The sequence below is a fragment of the Podarcis vaucheri genome (genome assembly GCF_965113315.1).
Source record: "Podarcis vaucheri genome assembly, chromosome: 16".
NCBI classification, from domain to species: Eukaryota; Metazoa; Chordata; class Lepidosauria; order Squamata; family Lacertidae; genus Podarcis; species Podarcis vaucheri.
In genome coordinates this window covers 5,985,151-6,004,864 of record NC_138754.1, presented here as the reverse complement: position 1 = coordinate 6,004,864, position 19,714 = coordinate 5,985,151, and the positions used below count along the sequence as shown (strand labels likewise).

The window sequence follows — 19,714 nt, the reverse complement described above, 5'->3', positions numbered from 1 at the left end:
TAAATATGTGTTATGATGATCAGATAACAAGTCCCATGGATCCAAACATCAGATCCTTTGAGCTTGGGCCAGGAGGTAGAGTCAGAAGATCCGATGGTATTTCCTGGTAAAAGAAGGTGTTGGATCACAATGAGAAATTCGCACGGCACCCATTCATCTCAGCGTAATTATTTTTTAAAACAGTCCCATAACTGCCCCTTTAATCAGGGCTGAGAATTACAGTGTTTCCAGAATGCAGTTTTAATCATATTCTTTAAAAGGGTTGTTTGTGTGTGTGTGTGTGTGTGTGTGTGTGTGTGTGTGCGCGCGCGCACGCACACGCGCGCGAATACAGTCAGAGGTCTTGCCCCAGATGATGGTGTGTGGCAGCATCAAGGTTTAAGGCAGACCATTTAATTCTTCCATTGTGCATCATGGATTGTGAAAGGGTTGACAGAGGTGTATAAAAAGGTCCACCCTCCTGGAATACTTCATCAACACACTGGATCCAATATCCACACAGCACCTCCTATACTGAACAAAGGTAAGCTCGTTTCCAATATTTATGCATTCTTCCTATTTATTGCAGGGGAGCTAAAGGTCTGAGGGAGGCCAGTGACTCTGGTCTTGCGAAATGCATCTGAATAGATTCTCTGTGTTTTACTTGATGGGATCATCTAATTATCTCTTCAACATATCTGCGTGATGGATGCTAAATTTTCATAAGTTGTGTTTTTGAGCACTGACCATTTACCCTGCCTCTGGGCTGTTGAATGGAGTCCTTATTACAGTCGTGACTTTCCTAGAGATATAAACTTCTCACATCAACTGAGGTAGAATATTTCACCCATGATATATTTCAAGCATACATATAAAATTACTGATACCAACAACATAAAAAGGTGACACATGGAAATAACCAGGGAACATGTCATATATATCAATCTGTGAGAGAATCAAGACTGCTTGTAAAGCCCTTTTGCTTTTATACTGGGGGACACATCTGAGTTTCCTCTTAGATAAAGAGGGAAATGGCCCAGGATTTAGTGTGAAGGTAAAACCAATATTGAATTCTTGGTTGGACAGAATGCTCCATTTCAACACTTAACAGACAGACATTTCTCCCATATTTTATACGACATGAAAATCTTTGTGTAATGTAGGCAAATAATTTCAGCTCCCTCATGAGTAGGAGAAAAGGTATGTGATATATGTAGTGCTTAATGCAAAGCACCAGTAAAAGATGTCTTTAACACATCTGACAATTTAATGCTTAGTTAACTGGTGATCCCTTGATTTCCTGCAGCTCAAGCTTCCTTCTCTTCCTCAAGATGTCCTGCTGTTGCCAGTGTGGCTGCTCCCCTTGCTGCTGCAAGCAGTGCTGCTGTTCCCCCTGCTGCGGCTGTGGCTGTTGCAAGCAGTGTTGCTGCTCCCCCTGTTGTTGCAAGCAGTGTTGCTGCTCCCCTTCCTGCTGCTGCTGTTCCCCCTGCTGTGGTTCCGGGTGTTGTGGATCTTCCTGCTGTGGCTGCAAATGCTGCTATCCTAAGCAATGCAAATGCTGAAGAACCCCAAGGGAAGCTCTGAATGTTTACAGGGAATCTACAGTTTATAGCCCATCGAATAATCCCACCACCATGAGTGCTGGCTTCAAGGGCTACTTCTTAATTCCTGACATTCAGACTTTATATCTCTCTGGAATGTGCTTAATCCTCAAGTTGTGTCTTCCTCTCCTCTTCTTGTTCTTTCCTCTTTGACTCGCCTGAATGTTCTCCTAGGAACCATCTCTAACAAGGCATTTCCCATGATGCCATCATGGCACTCTCTATGTGTGTGACTCTTTCTCTTTTCTTTCTCGTCTACATTTCTAATTCTTCTTTTATTGTACAATCTACCTGCTTGAACGGCAACTAATGACCGCTCCCCGCTTAAAACAGGGGGCGCCCTTTGTGTGGGCGCGTGCAGCCCCTAGGTCTGGAGCGGCCCCAACAGCATAGGCTTGGCTTCGCCTTCCCTCAGGTGTGATACCTGGAGGTCTCCGCCTACCTCAGTCAGTTGTCCAATCCCACCTGGGGGAAGCGTTGCCAAGGAGACCAGGCCAGGTAGGGGAGGGATTACCTGCCCACACAATAGAGGGAGGATCTTACCTAGGAATCCTCACTTGGCTCCAGAGCTTCTCCCACCCTACCCACCCTCAGTTAATGTCTTATTTTGCAGGTTAACTTTTCTTCACAGGTTTTGCAGGTTAACTTTTCTTCACAGGTTTTGCAGGTTAACTTTTCTTCACAGGTATGCGGGCACTGCTACGTTAAGGTCGCTGTTAAAGGGCCGGAAAGGAATTTCCCTGCATTGGCAGGTTTCGCCTTTCCCGTAGCAAAACGTCACAACTTTGGCGGTATCAGGCCTTGGGCGGAATCCTTTTGTCCATCTTCCTCTTGCGGCGGCGATACCAGGGTTCCCCGTTAAAGGGGTTTTCTGAAGGGAGGCTTTGGCCGTACACCGAAAGGTCGTCATTGCTCTCTCCTGCGGCGGCGGCGTTACGGGGGCGGCCATCTCTGCTTGAACATATGTTCTCCAGAGCCGGCCCATCCCCCACACACACACTGGATAACCCTGATGCTCCCTAGGTCCCCGGCTGGGGACCAGGGAGGGAGAACGCCCAATGCCTGAGCCAAGGTCTACCCACATTTGAAATTTAATAAAGTTGTGGCCAATTTAATCCCATAGCACGTTGTCTTGAGTCGTTATTCCACATGACGGGGGGACCGTGCAGGATCTGGGGACTCCGCCTGTCCACGCAATAAAATGGCAAACCGTCTCCTAAAGTCTTGTTTTATCTTTACCTTAAATTGAGTTGAGGAGAGGCTCAATGTGTGTGAGCAGCCCCTGCTTTGGATGTACATCATACCCCACCCCAATCGATGGCATTGAATGATCCAGGGGGGTTGGGGAAAATGCACTGCCACTTGAGTTATTGAAGGGCTACTCCAAGATGATGTAGGTAGATGATTCAGGGGTAGGTGGACCAACCATGTCATTGGACCATTCACATATATGGTATAGAAGCAATAGCATAGGAACAGTTCTGTAAGCAGAATGCCCAAGGTTCAACCACTGACATCTCCAGTTAGAAAATCTTCAGCAGCAGTGTTGCTCACTTCCAATCTTTGCTTGCATGCTTCCTGAAGACATCTCAATGGAGTCCATGTAGGACACTGTTCAGCAGTGGACTAGATGGTCATTTGGATGGGTCTACTTCTGTCCTTATGACTGTGTTCCAGGGCATTTAAGAACATACAAACATGTGGTTGGACTAGATGACTCTCGGCTCCCTTCCAACAATAAGATTCTATGATCCTAAGAAGTGCTTGCTCAATCAAATCAATGACCTGTCTAGTCCAGCATCCTGTCCTCACAATGGCGAGCCAAATGTCTATAGCAGGCATGTCCAACAGGTGGATGGTGATTATTGGTAGATCATTGGTTCCCCCAAAAGAAGCTGAACAACTGTGGCTCCCCTAAAAAAAGGTCAACATTTTACCTCCTCCCTGAAAAACTCAACAACTTTGACTCAACCCCCCCCCCATGGGCCTTCCTCCTTCTTAAAAAAACTCAACAACTTTGACCTAAACCCCCCAAAAGGGGGTAGATCACTGCCAGTTTTTAACTCTGTGAGTAGATCTCAGTCTCTTGGGAGCTGGCCACCCCTGGCCTATAGTGCACAATCAGGACGCAAACACCAGAGCACTGTGGTTTCCATCAACTGGTATTAAGAACCATTACAGCCTAAAATTTGGAGACACAGCACAGCCATTGTGGTTAGTAGCTCTGGGAGCTTCCACCTCCATGAATTTGTTTAATCCTGCTTTAAAGCCATCTAGGTTGGTGGTCAACACGGCCTCCCGTGGGAGCACCTTTCATTGTTTTAGCTATGCACTGCATGAAGACCTTCTTCTTCTCTGGGATCTTCCAGCAGTCACCTTTTAGACAATGAAACACAGGAAAACACAAACATGATCATACATTACCCCAAATGATGAGAGGCTGGAAATTTACCTGGTCGGCTGAGGATAAAGGTAAAGGTAAAGGTACCCCTGCCCGAACGGGCCAGTCTTGACAGACTCTGGGGTTTGTGCGCCCATCTCACATCTATAGGCCGGGGGCCAGCGCTGTCCGCAGACACTTCCGGGTCACGTGGCCAGCGTGACAAGCTGCATCTGGCGAGCCAGCACAGCACACGGAACGCCGTTTACCTTCCCGCTGGTAAGTGGTACCTATTTATCTACTTGCACCCGGGGGTGCTTTCGAACTGCTAGGTTGGCAGGCGCTGGGACCAAGCAGCGGGAGCGCACCCCGTCGCGGGGATTCGAACCGCCGACCTTTCGATCGGCAAGCTCTAGGCGCTGAGGCTAGTAAGTACAGTCAAATGGCTACTAGTTCAAATCAGCCTCAATATCCCTCCATCCTTCAATTATTTAACAAAATAGTACTCCCAAAATTCCAATATTCTACCTATTTTGCATGGAGGCATTTCATTATAAGATGGACACTGACTGGCATCAGCTCTCCAGAGATGAACTTAGACCTTTCTGCATGCAAAATAGCTGCTCTACCACAGAGCTTTGATCCTTCCTTCCTAAATGCCCTTTGGTGTTTCCTCCCAATTCTATGATTCTATTATTCTATGAATTTCTGGTGGCAGGTTCTCCATCCCATCATCAAAACACTACAACTGCCATGGGTGACTTTCTCCAAAGCCTTACTTAAATCAAGGTACACTATTTCCGCAGGAGCCCCGTCATCCACCAAGCTCGTAAATCTATCCAAAAAAGAATTGAGATTCACATAGCATGAACAATTTTTTTTTTTAGAAATCCATTTTGAGTGTTAATAATCACAGCAGCCTTTTCTATGTGCTCATAGGTCAACTGTTTAATTATCTGTGCTATAATCTTTCCTGGTATCGACGTCAAGTTGTCCAGTCTGTAGCTATGTGAGTCTTCTACCCACATACAAATGGTTTGAAGATGGGAACAGCATCTGCCCTTGTCCAGTCTGCAGGGACCTCACATTTCCTCCATGGATTCTCAAAAATTATGGACGGAGGTCCTTGGTTATATCTGCGAGCTCCTTTAGTATCCTTGGGCAGAGCTCATCAGGCCTTGCCAATTTGAATCCATTTAAAGTAGCTAGGTGCCTGGCGTGCTCTGGTCCAAGGGGTCACGAAGAGTCGGACACGACTAAACGACTAAACAACAACAAGGTGTTCCCATGCCACCTCTTTTTCTACCTGAGGCTGCAGTTCCTTCCTTACACCTTTATTCTGTTGTCACCAGGTTGAGTTCTGCTTTAATTTTAAGTGACAGGAGGGACAATGTAGGGGTTGAGCAGTTTCACCTCCTTCACCCAATAGCAATTCTTTGTCCTCTTCACCCAGAGGACATACTGCTTGCTTGTTCTTCAAACATAGCTGATGAAACCACTTTTGTTATTTCATTCTGTCTTGCAAGACCGAGATCATTCTGAGCTTTTGCTTGCCTGACCTTCATCTTGCAACTGTTGCCTACTGGTGTATCCCCTTCCTTCATGATTCTCATTTCCTCCATTTAGCCGATATGCCCTTCTGAAATCTCATCTCTTCTATAAGCTACTTATGCAGCCCCACTGGTTTCTTTAGATGCCTCCAACTTTTCTTTCTTGTTGGTATTGTCTGCATTTGTTCCTTCAATATTTCAGCTTTAAGAAACTCCCATCCCTCCTGGACTCCCTTCTCTTTGAGTTTTTCTAACCATGGGATCTCAGCCAGCAGTTACTTTAGCTTTTTGAAATCAGCCCTCTTAAAGCCAAAGTACATGTCCAAATACATCCAGATTTCCTATATCTGTGTATCATGAAACCCAAGAGGACATGATCAGTTTCTCGCAAGGTCCCCAGTACTTCCAATTCAAAGATCAATTCCTGCCTATTGATGACGACTAGGTCCAATATAGATGATTCCCTGGTTGCTTCCTCCACCTTCTGGGCAATGAAACAATCAGCAAAGCAATGGAGGAATTTGAGAAGAGATTTCAAAGGAGATGGGGTGGTCGAAACAGTTGCTTTCATCAACATTATCAAAATATATTAGGCTGGATCCATGAGTAGCACTCAATATGATGCAGTTTAAATTATCACCTCTTCCCTTTTATAGCCATCCAATGAGTTTGATTTGCAGGAGAAAGATCAGGGATCACAACTTGAATAAAATATTGTGGAGGCCTAGATATGCTGTAGCACCCTGCTTGTGGTTAACGCTTAGCTGGAATGAAATATTCAACGCAGCAATAGAGAAATTAAAATAATTATTTATTTGTCAGACAAATAAATGAGAGGCACAGTGGTATATGGTTACCAAGCTCTGGCCTGGCCTCCTGCCATTATGGCCAGCACTTATATTCCCTTAATCCAGCCCCCTTTGCTCCTCCTGTGGCTGCCTCTGTCCAATCAGCCTGGTTGAATTTCCTATTGGCTGATTGCTATAACCAATCCTAAAAGATACACCCATATCCTCCTGTCCTTATATGGAACACAAAGAGCTATATATTGTTACATCTATAAATGACAAATAAGTAGTAATATATCTTACATGTGTCTCAACAAGGAATCTTAATTACCAGCTCACCTCTTGCCCTCCTTGCCCTATTGCCTTCTAAAACAAATGGTTAATCTTAAATTTTTATCTTAAACATATGTCAAGGATCTTGAGTTTCACATCAACATTGAAAGATCTCCTTCATTTGAAGGTTTCTAAACAAATGTCTGACAACTAATATATCAGGACTGCTCGGATGGCGTCTTCCTGTCTGGCAGGGCTAGGCTGGTGGCTGACTTAATTTAACTCTTACAACTATATGAAATCTAGCATTTCTTAAATCCTTTGCATAATTACATTTAAGACAATATATTTAATACATAACATAGGTAGCCTTTTAAAAGGAATAAGGTCTTTGTAAAGTAGAAAAGGAACTCAGTAAAAAGGAACACAGTAAAAAACCGCTTTAAAAGAAGCCTCTTCCCCTGTTTACATTCCCCCCCTTCTCCAGCCAGCTGCTTTTCCCATTAGCTCTTCCCAACATTTATTGCCCTTTAACTCTCTTCAGTTTAAGAAAGAAACAGCTTTAAAAAAAGACTTGCCAGCTAGATGCTTCTCCATTTGGTCTTTAACCTTGGAAAGAAGATCTGGCTCATTTTACTGGGAGGCACATTGGCATTATTTTACTATTTACTCATTCCTAATTATTTATTTCTGCCTTTTTTTATCTTCTGTAACATATAGGGTCAGTGTCCTCACTCAGTCTGTAATTCCAGCTTTTACGACTTTGAGAATTGTTTTCTGCTATCAATCAAAGGGGCCCTTGTCTAGGAGGATAAACATTACCAAGGTTGTAAACTGCTGGTCTTCTGCCTGGCTTGAAACTTTTGAAAATTTAAGCTCTCTCTTTAATATACAAGTCCTGATCAAACATTAATAAAATGCAGGCTTATGCCTGATGCCTCATTCCCCCCTTTCAAGCTCAAGGACCTTCATCCCAAGTGTCCTTGATAGCTTGACCTTCATCATGTTCCTGAGGTAAAGCTCTGTATAGGGCCATGATATGAGGTAGAGTTTCATTTGAAACCATCTTGCTAATTGTACTTCTAAAACATGAAATGATACATGGCATCATACATAAAACCATTACCACTACTGTCAAGAAAAACAAGCAAGACAATAGTATCCCTTTGAGTCCTGTGACATTAGGTAACCAATTGGTGAGCCATCCCATATCCCATCCTTCCCATGTTTGTACTGGGACATGTGCTATATTCTCCATCTTTGTGGCCAACACACGGATTGCCTCACCATTATCTGAAATGTTAAAGCAACAGGCATTCCCTGTCAAGTTCAAGACTCCACATAGGCCTCCCTGCTTGGCAAGTACATAATCCATTCCCATTTTCAGCTGCAAAATGGCGGCTCTACTTTCATCCAACTGTTGTGCAATAAGTCTCAAACTCTGGGCCGTTGCATTGGTTACAAGTTCCACTACTGCTTGCAATCGAATTATTCTGTTTAGATTATAAATAGGATCCCGTGCCCCTTGTATGAGCTCACCAGGATTCCAGGAGGCAGGATCATAATAGGCTATAATGCGCTCTGGTGGCCAATCATCAGTACCGCTCCAACTTTGGGTACTTCCTCCTGCTATATGAGAAATATCAGCGTTTCTTCGTGTTCGCTTGGCCAAATTAGTGGGCATAATCCACATTGGTGGTAATACCCATCCCAGGAAACAAGTCCCACTCCATTTGGAGGGGAGTTTCTTGTATGCCCATTCTCCACATATCCACCACAACCATCGGGTCTGAAGTTTTTGGTACGTGGAGTACAGAAGGCGAAATAGCAAAAGAGGTAGAGAGTTCACAGTGCAGTATGTTAGATTGCCTTTTTCTGTCACAGTTATGTTCCATACCACTTTCCATGCATGAATAAAAGGAGGTGCACAGGGCAAGGCATTCCGAGTTCGATAGGTAGTACCGTGTGCCCAGGTATTCTTAATATTATCCCAAGTATAGCGACAATGAGAAGAGCCTATCATGGTAGAATCAGCTGCATCTGATGATTTATGTACACAGAATTCCCCTTGTACAGGTATAACTCGTATTGGTTTAGTTGAGTTCCATCCGGGGAAATTCTGTATTTCTGTTTGGTGTGGTATTTCGCTTACCATACCAATGGCATCTAATGGTATCGGTAATAAGGGCATACCTCCCTCTGAATCATCTGGCCCAAGAGAGCAAACAAGGCAATTGGTCCTATTTGCAACATTGGCTACCATTTCAGCTAAACCTACCCACATATTGTGGTCATGGCGGAATCCATATTTAGTCAATTTGGTCAGATTCAAGGACCCTTCCCCTTTCCAAGGGATCAGGATTAATAATAAAATCATGTTGATGTCTAGCATATGCATTCCTTCCACAAAAGATTACCTTATTGTGATAGCAGATAAATATTAGTCCCAATATAATTCCCCCAGTGACAGAAATGGGGAACCACCAAGACCAAAACATATATCCCGAGGATCCCCAATGAGTAATATCTCTGATAATTGTTCCACAAGGGGGGGGGCAGTCAATTAATTGTATAAGAGAATCTTTCCTTTCACAATCGCTGGTTCAGATGCTCCTCAAGCTTCAGGCGTGCGCAGGTCAGCCAGCTTCCAGGTTGTGGCTGCAGCAGGCCGGTCGTCTAATGTTGCCCGTGACCTAGCCCGTTCCCGGTAGGGCTAGATACAGGGGTTTTTGGAGAGAGTCAGTTTAAGAGGATTAGAGGGGTCACCTTTGCACGTCCAACTGCCTTCGGACTTCTTCAAACGGGAGTGATGAATCCAGGGGGTCACCTCAGCTACCTTCACCGCTGTTGGAGTAGAGAGCAAGACGGTGTAAGGTCCACGCCACTTAGGTGCAAGTGGATCACGTTTCCACTCTTTCACCCATACGCTATCGCCAGCCTGGAACTGATGAATCGGCTCGGCAATGCTGCACGGCGTGCGCTCGAGGGCCCACCTGTTAAGAGAAACAAAAACACGGGAGAGAGATTGCACTTGTCCCTGTGTCACATGGTCTCCTATTTGTTTAAGGTCAGCTGGAATATCCTGAACAAAGGAGGGCGGTCTCCCATACAGGAGCTCAAAAGGTGACAACTTAAGTCTTTTTGTGGGTGCACACCGAACACGAAACAGTGTTATGGGTAACACATCTACCCATCCCAATCCCGTTTCCTGGGTTAATTTTGCCAATTGGGTTTTCAGAGTCCGATTCATTCTTTCAGTTTTCCCTGAACTCTGAGGCCTATAGGCTGCATGCAGTCTCCATTTCACTTGTAGGACTCGACATACTTCTTGTACTACTTGATCAATGAACGCTGGCCCATTATCACTTCCAATGCATCTAGGTAACCCAAATCTCGGGATCAATTCAGTGAGGAGTCTCTTAGTTACCTCTCGTGCCTTTTCAGTTCGGGTGGGAAAAGCTTCAACCCATCCGGTAAGAGTATCCACAAACACAAGGAGATACTTGAATCCCTTAGAAGGGACCAGCTCTGTGAAGTCCACAATTAGGCTTTCCATGGGGACATATCCCACATGTTGGATTCCAGGAGGTTGTACCGGTCCCTGCCTGGGATTGTTTTTAGCACAAAGAACACATTTCTGTGAAATGCAAGTTGCTAATTGTGATAGATTAATAATATACAACTTCCGACTGAGACTCTCTCTGGTTGCAGTACCGCCAAGGTGAGTAGATTCATGATAATTTCTTACAATTGTGCCTGCTAGATGATGAGGTACATAAATCCTATTGTCTGGCAGGATCATCCAACCGTCCTTCACAACCGCTCCTTCCTGTTCAGCCCACTTCCTCTCTTCTGGGGTATAGTGAGGTTTAACTTCTTCTGGAACTACCTCTGGTATGAGGGCTGCTATAAATCCTCCCACAGGCTTTTGGGCTGCCTCTCGAGCTGCTTTGTCAGCAGCATGATTTCCTCTGGTTATTGGATCCCTTCCTCGTCCATGACCTTTGCAGTGCATTACAGCAATCTGTTCTGGAGCCCATACTGCCTCCAACAGGATTTCTACTTCAGGTCCATATTTCAAGGCCTTCCCGTGGGCTCCTATTAGACCTCTTTCTTTCCATAGAGCTCCATGTGCATGCAGGGTTAAGAAGGCATATTTAGAATCAGTATAGATGTTTGCCTTACATCCGGCTGCCAATTGCAGAGCTCTAGTTAAACCTATAAGTTCAGCTTTTTGTGCTGAGGTGCCAGCAGGCAAAGCTTCAGCTTCCACAACTTCCTCATTGGTGACCACAGCATATCCTGCTCGTCTGGCACCTTCATGCAGGTAACTGCTACCATCAGTATAATATACAACATCTGGATTTTTCAATGGTTCATCTTTCAGATCAGGTCTACTGGAATAAACTTCATCCATTATTTGGAGACAATCATGTGATTCTTCATCATCTACCTCTGGTAGGGGCAGCAAAGTCGCTGGATTGAGCATATTCACTACTCGTAGATGAATCCTGGGATTTTCACACAATAGGCCTTGGTACTTAGCCATCCTTGGGTTCGTTAGCCAATAACTACCCTTATATTCCATGAGTGTCAGAACAGCATGAGGTACATTCACATACATCGTCTGGCCGAAGGTAAATTTATCAGCTTCTTTGACAAGGCTTGCAGTGGCTGCTACTGCCCTTAGGCATGGAGGCCATCCTTTTGCTACTGAGTCCAATTGTTTTGACAAATAAGCTACTGGACGGTTCCAACTTCCTAATCTCTGGGTCAGGACTGCCGCTGCAATCCCATTCTGTTCATGTACATACAGCTGAAAGGGTTTTTCCGAATTAGGCAGTCCAAGGGCTGGGGCCTCCATAAGTCGTTGTTTGATAACTAAAAAGGCTTGTTGCTGCTCAGGTCCCCATACGAATGGGTCCTTTTCTGTACCTCGAGTGCTTTCATGTAAGGGCTTGGCCAGACTGCTGAAATCAGGTATCCATAGTCTACAAAACCCTGCTGTTCCCAAGAATCCTCTGAGTTGTTTCCTTGTGGTAGGTTCCTTGATAAGGCAAATAGCTTCTTTCCTCTCTGGTCTCAATGCTCGTTGTTGGTGTGAGATGTCAAAGCCCAAATATTTGACCTTTTCTAAACATAACTGTGCCTTTTCCTGGGAAACTCGGTAGCCAGCTTGCCAGAGCAAGTGGAGCAGTTCCTCTGTACCTTCTTTACAGGTATCAAAATCCTTTGCTGCTAGTATAAGGTCATCTACATATTGCAGAACCACCTTTTCTCCAGGTATTGAGGGGTAACTTGTTAGATCCTTCGCCAAGGCAGTGCCAAATAAAGTTGGGGGATTTTTGAATCCCTGGGGCAATCTTGTCCAGGTTAGCTGGCCTTTTGTTCCTGTCAAAGGGTCTTCCCACTGGAAGGCAAATATAGGTTGGCTCTGTGGTGCCAGCCGGCAACAGAAGAATGCATCTTTCAAGTCCAATACAGTAAAAAATGTTGCTTCTGGTGGGATCAAACTCAGCAAGGTGTATGGGTTTGGTACATTTGGGTGCAAGGTCTCGATAGCCTGGTTTACGAGCCTCAAGTCCTGCACTGGCCTGTATTCATCTGTCCCAGGTTTTCGAACAGGCAAAAGGGGTGTGTTCCATTCTGATTGGCAGGGCTTAAGCAAACCATATTTTAATAGGCGGTCCAAATGTTTCTGGATGCCCTCTGCTGCTCGCCGGGGTAAAGGATATTGCTTTACAGATACAGGGGTAGCCATAGGTTTTAAGGTTACTACAATTGGAGCTATATTCTTGGCCATTCCTGGTGGGCTATTTTCGGCCCATACTCCTGGTGGCACCTGTAGGGTTCGGAGGAGCTTGTTTAACTCTGTATCCAATGTGGGTTGGACTTGCAGGGCTGACATTAGGCGCCATGATTGTTCCTTAGGTACTGAGAGGGAAATTATTCCTGCTGCCTTTGATGGCAGTTTCATTTCTGGACCTCGAGGAGTGAAGGTGATTTGGGCCTGCAATTTGGACAGCATATCTCTACCTAAGAGAGGTATTGGACACTCAGGTATATACAAAAACTGATGGGTTAAACGATGTCCCCCAATCTGGCATTCCAAAGGTTGGAGGAAAGACCTCTTAGCTGACTGACCAGTGGCACTTTTAATGACTACACTTTTGGATGCCTTTTTCTGCAATAGTTCTGGGAGTACTGAGTATTCAGCCCCAGTATCAATCATAAAGTCTATTAAATGGCTTCCTAATTGAATCGTGACCGTGGGCTCCTGGAAGCCTAACTTTATGGAGTCCGGTCTTTCCTAGTCTTGGGTAAAATCCTCCTCTGCCAGTCCAATGAAATTGTCTCTACTCTGTCCTTGTCCAGGTCTCTGATATCTTCCATTTCAGATCATTCCCCGTCCCCGTCCCTGGTTTCTTGGGCCGGAGCCTGGGCCTGGGCCTGGGCGTACTTCTTCCAACCTCAGAGGTTCAGGACATTCCCGCTTCCAATGACCCTCCTTCTTGCAATTCGCACATTGATTCCTTCCCAGTGGTGGATTCCTTCCCCGCCCTCTTCCTCCATTTAAGGGGCGGTAGTCTTGCTTCACTGCTGTGACCAGCATTACCATCTTTTCCTTCTGCCACTTCTTCTTCTCTTGCTTCTCAGCCTCATCCCTATTCCGATAAACTCGGCGTGCAATGGCCATAATTTGGCTCATCAGCATCCCTTCCCATCCTTCTGATTTCTGAATTTTCTTACGAATGTCAGAAGCGCACTGGGCCACAAATGTAGCAGTAATCATTCTACTGTTTTCAGGGGCTTCAGGGTCAAAAGGAGTCCATATACGATAGGCTTCTTGCAGCCTCTCTAAAAAGTCTCCTGGACTCTCATTTGGTTTCTGTTCTACTTCTGAGACTTTAGACATATTAGTGGGCTTCTGGCATGCCCTGCGAATACCTTGCACAAGCGTCTGGCGATAGGTGGTAAGTCTGGCCAGGTGAATTACATTGTTTGGATCCCAATTAGGATCTTCCAAGGGAAAGTTGTCTTGGAGATGACGGTCAATATTATAAATATTTCCCACTCTGGCCTGCTCACGCAAATATATCTGTGCCTTTTCAATTATGTCTCTCCTTTCCTCAGTGGTGAACAGAGTATTCAGGAGCTGGCGGCAATCTGTCCAAGTAGGACTATGAGTGTTTATTATTGAAGTCACCAAGTCCATCATAGCCTGAGGTTTTTCTGCAAAAGATGGGGTGTGTGTTTTCCAATTCATCAGATCTGTAGTTGTGAATGGAATGTACTGGAGGGTCGAAGTTCGAGGTGGCCGTGGTCCGGGTTGCCCGTTAACCAGCACAGGCTCCTCAAGTGCATAAAATACTCTTCTGAGAGGGGCTAGTATGTGATCTTTCTCTTCGCTTTGCTCTAGGGGCCTCAAATCATAGGGGATGGTATTTGTCCCAAGGCGTTCTTTTAGCAGCCTTATACGCCTGGCTGTATTGCTTGCTGACCGATTAAGGTCTCCCTGTAACTTCTGTAATAATTCTCTAGGACTTGGATGTACAGGGGTTTGGGGTAGGCAATCAGTTGTTCCACTAAAAGAGACTGTAGATGGAGTTCTACTGGGACTCACAGATGGAATAACCGCTTCTGCTTGGGCTTTATTATAGGCCTCCAATGCCTCCTGAAGATATTTATCATAATCTATCAAGGAATCAAGTTCTGTGACTCCAGCCCCATTATTCATTCCACTTTCTTGCCTTGGGGTTACAACTGGTGGAGTGTTTGGATTAGGCTCCCTTCGATGTGGAGCATAGGGTGGAGGTGGAAGCAGCTCTTCCTCTGGTCCCTCAAAAATGGGTTTGAGTTTATTTGGCAAGATTCCTTTCCTAGCTTCGGCTTTTACAGCCAATAATTTGCATCGTTGGACTTTGCATTCCCTTATCCATGGAGGATTTTTATTTAATGTGCTCAGCCAAGAATCTATATATGAAAATTGTTCTGGGCACCCTCCAGTTTCTTTGGCGATGTTAGACCAAAGTTTGCTTACTAAATTTATATCAAAGGTTCCTTGAGATGGCCATTCAGTATTTTGGTTCGGCCACTCTAATTCACATAACGTTCTCAGGCGCTCTGGCGTCATTTTGACTCCATACGCCCCTGAGAAGGATTTCTTAAAATTATTTAACATACATTCAAGAGGTGTATTTCCCCCCTTTGAACCCCCAACTCCCATTGTATGGCCCTGTGAAGTATCCACTCAGTCACTCACACACACACTTCGTGGGTTTCCTTGCCTGGTGAAGTCGCCTTACCAGGAACCGAAGTACTGCCCACTCCACACTCAGGTCAGCTACAGATTGCTCTGTACTTTCTCACACATACAATGCGCTAGATACTTCACCACACACTACCTCCCATTCTTCCCTTTTCCCCCACCAGACCACCATCTGATATACCCAACCACCTAGCGTACTCAGTTCCCACTTACTGAGACGCAGAAGTTTGATCAAGACCTCTCTTCCTCCCAATTAATTGGAGGGCCAAAAACCCCTTAGTGCACTTACCCTTGGTTGGTTGCCTGTTTTCCCCCGGTCCGTCGCCGCCAGTGAGCAGGGTATCAGACAGATGAGACTTCTGCGTTCCCCTGGAAAAAAACTTTCCAGTGCGCGCTGGGTAGGCAGTGAGTGGTCCTCTCTCTTGTACCCTGCCCAGTAGGGCAAAGGGGCTGCGTTCCAGCAGACCACTTATCCGAGTCACGGCACCATAAAATGTAGCACCCTGCTTGTGGTTAACGCTTAGCTGGAATGAAATATTCAACGCAGCAATAGAGAAATTAAAATAATTATTTATTTGTCAGACAAATAAATGAGAGGCACAGTGGTATATGGTTACCAAGCTCTGGCCTGGCCTCCTGCCATTATGGCCAGCACTTATATTCCCTTAATCCAGCCCCCTTTGCTCCTCCTGTGGCTGCCTCTGTCCAATCAGCCTGGTTGAATTTCCTATTGGCTGATTGCTATAACCAATCCTAAAAGATACACCCATATCCTCCTGTCCTTATATGGAACACAAAGAGCTATATATTGTTACATCTATAAATGACAAATAAGTAGTAATATATCTTACATGTGTCTCAACAAGGAATCTTAATTACCAGCTCACCTCTTGCCCTCCTTGCCCTATTGCCTTCTAAAACAAATGGTTAATCTTAAATTTTTATCTTAAACATATGTCAAGGATCTTGAGTTTCACATCAACATTGAAAGATCTCCTTCATTTGAAGGTTTCTAAACAAATGTCTGACAACTAATATATCAGGACTGCTCGGATGGCGTCTTCCTGTCTGGCAGGGCTAGGCTGGTGGCTGACTTAATTTAACTCTTACAACTATATGAAATCTAGCATTTCTTAAATCCTTTGCATAATTACATTTAAGACAATATATTTAATACATAACATAGGTAGCCTTTTAAAAGGAATAAGGTCTTTGTAAAGTAGAAAAGGAACTCAGTAAAAAGGAACACAGTAAAAAACCGCTTTAAAAGAAGCCTCTTCCCCTGTTTACATTCCCCCCCTTCTCCAGCCAGCTGCTTTTCCCATTAGCTCTTCCCAACATTTATTGCCCTTTAACTCTCTTCAGTTTAAGAAAGAAACAGCTTTAAAAAAAGACTTGCCAGCTAGATGCTTCTCCATTTGGTCTTTAACCTTGGAAAGAAGATCTGGCTCATTTTACTGGGAGGCACATTGGCATTATTTTACTATTTACTCATTCCTAATTATTTATTTCTGCCTTTTTTTATCTTCTGCAACATATAGGGTCAGTGTCCTCACTCAGTCTGTAATTCCAGCTTTTACGACTTTGAGAATTGTTTTCTGCTATCAATCAAAGGGGCCCTTGTCTAGGAGGATAAACATTACCAAGGTTGTAAACTGCTGGTCTTCTGCCTGGCTTGAAACTTTTGAAAATTTAAGCTCTCTCTTTAATATACAAGTCCTGATCAAACATTAATAAAATGCAGGCTTATGCCTGATGCCTCAATGCCCCACCCCACATTAATGCACACACACCATTTGAATGGCAATGCCCCTCAACTTGGGGGAGCCCAGCCCCCTAAAATATTTTCTTGTGGGGGCTTTGTAGGAGTTGGCTCCTATGAGACAGTGACTCCTGCACATAACACCTATCAGGAAATCCCTACAACACACTAGTTAAATCAGGTTTTATGTGTGGCAGCACCTATTTTTAGAACTCTCTGCCGTTACATGCTAGACAGGTGCTTCTGAAGGGCATCTGTCCGAGATCTCAGACAAAGGACCTTGCTCTTCCTTGTGTTTGCTACACCCATTAATTCAAGGAGAGATAATAGCTAGTGAACCTGGGATGTTATGTGTGTCATGCATGTGCCCTTCCAATGAGCTATGGCCCCCTTCCAAATACTGTATGTGAGATGGAGATGTGCTCCTCAAGAACTCAGCTTCTGATCCTTACTGGCCCAGCAGCGCTTCAGCTGGAGATGCGTGACAAGCAGATGACTTACGCTGGATCTATGAGACAGTCCCCATTTCAAGGCAAAGGAACACAATAACACTCCACTGTGCTTTAGAATCTTTATTAACTGCCATATGAACATATTTCTCCCTCATAGAGGAGTTATTCAAAGAGATGAAAAGAGAATGACCTCCAGGACCACCATGATGATAAAGAGAAGACAACTGGCATGCTTCCTTGAAGGAAAACAAAGCAAAGTAAGAAGGAGATGAGAAGAATCCAGGGTTTTAGAAGGAGGCAGGAATAAATTTAAGGCACAGAAACAGATGAATCCAAGGAGTCCACCAGCATGGAGGAGGCAGCAGCTCTCAACACTTCACTGAACTTCTTCAGCAGCAGCCTTGCTTAGGATAGCAGCAACAGGAACCACAGCCGCAAGAGTTGCAGCAGCAGGGGGAAGAGCAGCAGCAGGAAGGAGAGCAGCAACAGCAAGGAGTGCAGCAACAGGAAGGACTGCAGCAGCAGCAGCAGGGGCAGCAGCAGCACTTGCAGCAGCAGGGAGAGCAGCAACAATTGGAGCAGCAGGACATCTTAGCGGTGGAGAGGGAAGGTATTGCTGAAAGGATTCAAGGGATTTTTCATTAAGCAAACAACACAATATTAAGAACGCCATAGATATACAAACATTACAGCTTAAGACCAATATGAAATGTATGTTTAAGGATTGCTACATGTTGCATCAAGGAAAGGAATGCATAAAGTGGCCTCTTCTGAGTCTCCCTTGGGAAGTCACCGGACGTCAGGCTAACATATCTGAGAGGATGCTCTCTGAGCCCCCAACATCCTATTAGGCAACTGATGACATGCTTGGCAGAAAAAAGACTACCTTAGATCTTGTGCAACACAATATTAGGCAAACATTTTAGTCCTACAATGCTGAAAGAATTCAGGCCTAAAGGCAAGATCCCAACTTCTCTTTGAATGAATAAAAACATGTGTTGTAAGAAATGGAGTTTCCAAGAGAAAAGTAGGTTTTGAATTAGAATTAGCATCTAAGAAATTACGCTTTTCTCTATGCACACCTCCCCATGTGGCAGGAGGCCAGGACTGGTCACCAAGAATAAAAAAAAATATAGTGAACCAGTTTCATTGCAAAACCAGAGCTGTTAGACTACATCCTCAAGACCTGAAGCTCTCTTGAAATCCAAGGAACCAAAAGAATGAAGACAGAACATACCTTTTTCAGTGATAAAGTTTGTGTGGATGTTGGATCCAGTGAGTGAGTGAAGAACTCCTGAAAGGTAGGCCTTTATATACCCCTCTGTGAATCCTTCCGCAAGCAATTATGCACCACCCAATGATGACGAGGTCTTCATTAGAAGTCCTCTACCACACAATCATCTGGTGCGTGATTCTTGACTCTGTCCACATCCGTCCATTTTTAAATGCAGGCTATTGAAGCTATTTGGCAGTTGCAACACTGTAATTCCCAGTTCTGTCCAAAGGGGGGAATTATGGAATTGCTTTAAATCAATTATGTTGAGCTGAACAGGAACCATATATGTTTCTCTCTGAGATCTGGTGCCATAGGATATTAGCTTTTAGATTGTTGATCTGTGGAGACAACTTTTAGGCGATTGTTTCTTAGTACATCATGCAACATGTACTCAGGGTAGGCCCATTAAAGGTCATAGACATGGCTGACTTTGGTTTATTCATTTTAGTGCTTCTACTCTAAGTAGAACTTCTGGATAGAAGCCAATTACTTTTGCACAGCTCAGGTGTCTGGTGCAAATTAGGCTGTGATATTCTTTCTGTGTGACAGAATCCTGGAAGACAGGCATCAGAGGTAGCTGAAATGTATTGCAGTAGTCTAGCACTTAATTTTTGCTGTAGTAAACATTTGTGAAAGCCACATATTAAATCAAAAAAATATGGGACTGCTATTGTTCACCCTCCTGGTCAGCTAACCAAACAGCCACAATATGGTGGCAAATGCTATCCACGTTTGCTCATTGCTGATAAATATGTGTTATGATGATTAAATAACGAGTCCTGTGGATCCAAACGTCAGATCCTTAGAGCTTGGGGCAGGGGGTAGAGTCAGAAGATCCGATGGTATGTCCTGGTAAAAGAAGGTGTTGAATCACAATGAGAAACTCCCACGGCACCCATTCATCTCCGCATAATTATTTTTAAAAACAGTCCCATAACTGCCCCTTTAATCAGGGCTGAGAATTACAGTGTTTCCAGAATGCAGTTTTAATCATATTCTTTAAAAGGTGTGTGTGTGTGTGTGTGTGTGTGTGTGTGTGTGTGTGTGTGTGTGAATACAGTCAGATGTCATGCCCCAGATGACAGTGTGGGGCAGCATCAAGATTTAATGCAGACCATGATCCACGGGACTTGTTATTTGATGATAATAACACATATTTATCAGCAATGAGCAAACGTGAATAGCATTTGCCACATACTGTGGCTGTTTGGTTAGCTGACCAGGAGGGTGAACAATTGCAGTCCCATATTTTTTTGATTTGATATGTGGCTTTCACAAATGTTTACTACCGCAAAAATTAAGTGCCAGACTACTGCGAAACAGTTGGGCTGCCTCCGATGACTGTCTTCCAGGATTCTGTCACACAGAAAGAATATCACAGCCT

The 19,714-nt window shown here is 44.5% G+C and overlaps 1 long non-coding RNA gene across 1 annotated transcript in view; it reads right to left on the bottom strand.

The window, feature by feature from the left end:
• LOC309520744 overlaps positions 1–19,714 on the bottom strand; it is a 66,668-nt gene that overhangs the window by 25,585 nt on the left and 21,369 nt on the right. The window lies entirely within an intron of this gene.